Below are 2,690 nucleotides of genomic sequence, written 5' to 3'. Positions count from 1 at the left end.
TACTGGGAATGCGGAAACGGATGCGCCCACCCCTTGGCGCAGCAAGTGGGAGCTCAGCTGCAAGAGTCAGCGAGGCATTGGCTGGGTCTGGTTATTCACATTTCACATAGTTAGCTCCAAATGTCTGAAGAAGGGTTTCGGCCCGAAACGTTGCCTATCTCCTTCGCTCCATAGATGCTGCTGCACCCGCTGAGTTTCTCCAGCATTTTTGTGTACCCAGCTCCAAATGTAGGGCGTCATCCCTTTACTCTATGTGCCGCCATTGACATATTTGGACTTCCTCTGAGTTTACATCCCAGTGTTTTCTCCATACCCTCTCAATGCTTTCCTAATTTTTCCATAAACAAAATGTTCCCATACCTGGATGGGCTTTCTGCTACAATAAACACTTGATGTATCATTAACTTTTTGTTTGTCTCATTTTACCGTCTGAGCATCTTCCCATCCAGGGGTCTCTATGTTTGGCACCTACACTCTTTTTCTTGGTGGGAATATTCACTTTGGTCGTTGTGGGCAAGTTGGGCCGAAGGGCCTGTTTCTACACTGTATCGCTCTGACTGTGTAATTCTGCACTCTTGACTGCAGCTTCATAATTCTCAACCGTCTCTCTGTGCAGTGGTATTTTCTGGAATATCATGAGTAAAAGTGAAGGAAGGAGTCCGGTCATGGATTTGAGGTGTACACTTCTGGGAAAACTTCCCTTCTTTTTTACTTTATGCCTTGGTTGATGAAGGCAATTATGCTGTTTATGCAATTATGCCACCTCAAGAAAACTGGTTGGTTGGGCTGTGGGAGGTGGTGGGGTTGGGGTGGGAAATGGGCCTGAGAGATAAATGAGATGGATTGGATTGAGTACCCGGTGGACAAGAGGGTTAGTATAGTTGGGAGACCAGATGTTTTTTTTTTTGCTGGTGATGGTGTTTGTGGCAGATGGAGACATGGATTGAGTGGGAGGGGAGATGGAGGGGGGGGGGGGGGGGGGGGGGGGGGGTAGGGGTCACAGGGTAGGGGATACCCTTCCTGCATGTGTATCCTGGTCATAGGAATACCCAAACTCCCACGGGACATTGAATATATAGTCCACGTCAATGTACCCCACCATGTCTCAATTTAATACAGGAACTTACTAAAGAGGAATAAAGTACCAGAGCAGGATCACTTCACCTTAACACCTAATTTCCCCACTCGCAAACACAAATTCCCCACATCTTGTTTTGAGCAACAGCAGTACTCTGTGGCACTGGGCGTGCTGATTTAACATTTTTTTCCTGTAAATCTGGACATCAAAAGCAAGGCCAGCATTTCAAAGTCAATCGTATTGGTGGGATTGGAATCATATATGAGCCACATTAGAAAAGGATAGCAGATTTCCTCTCCGAAGGACATTAAAAAACCAACTGGATTTTTACAATTACCAGGTCTGCCTGAGTTATTATATCACATCAGGGGGGTGGGTACAAGAGCAGAGAGGCAGGGGGGTGTAAAATGAGGGTAGAAGCAATAGGTAGCAAGGTGAAAAGTAAAAGTGGCAGGCAGACAAAACCAGGGCAAAAATCAAAAAGGGCCACTTTTCAACATAATTGTATAAGGGGTAAGAGCGTTGTAAAAACAAGCCTGAAGGTTTTGTGTCTCAATACAAGGAGTATTCGTAATAAGGTGGATGAGTTGAACGTGCAGATAGCCATTAATGATTATGATATAGTTGGGATCATGGAGACATGGCTCCAGGGTGACCAAGGCTGAGAGCTGAACATCCAGGGATATTCAATATTCAGGAGGGATAGAGAGAAAGGAAAAGGAGGTGGGGTAGCGTTGCTGGTTAGAGAGGAGATTAACGCAATGGAAAGGAAGGACATTAGTTTGGAGGATGTGGAATCGGTATGGGTAGAGCTGCGAAACACTAAGGGGCAGAAAACGCTGGTGGGTGTTGTGTACAGGCCACCTAACAGTAGTAGTGAAGTTGGAGATGGTATCAAACAGGAAATTAGAAATGCGTGCGACAAAGGCAAAACAGTTATAATGGGTGACTTCAATCTACATATAGATTGGGTGAATCAAATTGGCAGGGGTGCTGAGGAAGAGGATTTCTTGGAATGTATGCGGGATAGTTATCTAAATCAACATGTAGAGGAACCAACGAGAGAGCAGGCTATTTTAGACTGGGTATTGAGTAATGAGGAAGGGTTAGTTAGCAGTCTTGTTGTACGTGCCCCCTTGGGCAAGAGTGACCATAATATGGTTGAGTTCTTCATTAGGATGGAGAGTGACATTGTTAATTCAGAAACAATGGTGCTGAACTTAAAGAAAGGTAACTTTGAGGGTATGAGACGTGAATTGGCCAAGATTGACTGGTAATTAATTCTAAAAGGGTTGACGGTGGATATGCAATGGAAGACATTTAAAGACTGCATGGATGAACTACAAAAATTGTTCATCCCAGTTTGGCAAAAGAATAAATCAGGGAAGGTAGTGCATCCGTGGATAACAAGGGAAATCAGGGATAGTATCAAAGCGAAGGATGATGCGTACAAATTAGCCAGAAAAATCAGCATACCAGAGGACTGGGAGAAATTCAGAGACCAGCAGAGGAGGACAAAGGGCTTAATTAGGAAAGGAAAAATAGATTATGAAAGAAAACTGGCAGGGAACATAAAAACTGACTGCAATTTGTTTTAACTAATCTCTTTCTT

Source organism: Amblyraja radiata, chromosome 7 (genome assembly GCF_010909765.2).
Source record: "Amblyraja radiata isolate CabotCenter1 chromosome 7, sAmbRad1.1.pri, whole genome shotgun sequence".
Lineage (NCBI taxonomy): Eukaryota > Metazoa > Chordata > Chondrichthyes > Rajiformes > Rajidae > Amblyraja > Amblyraja radiata.
This window is presented reverse-complemented; position numbering follows the sequence as displayed.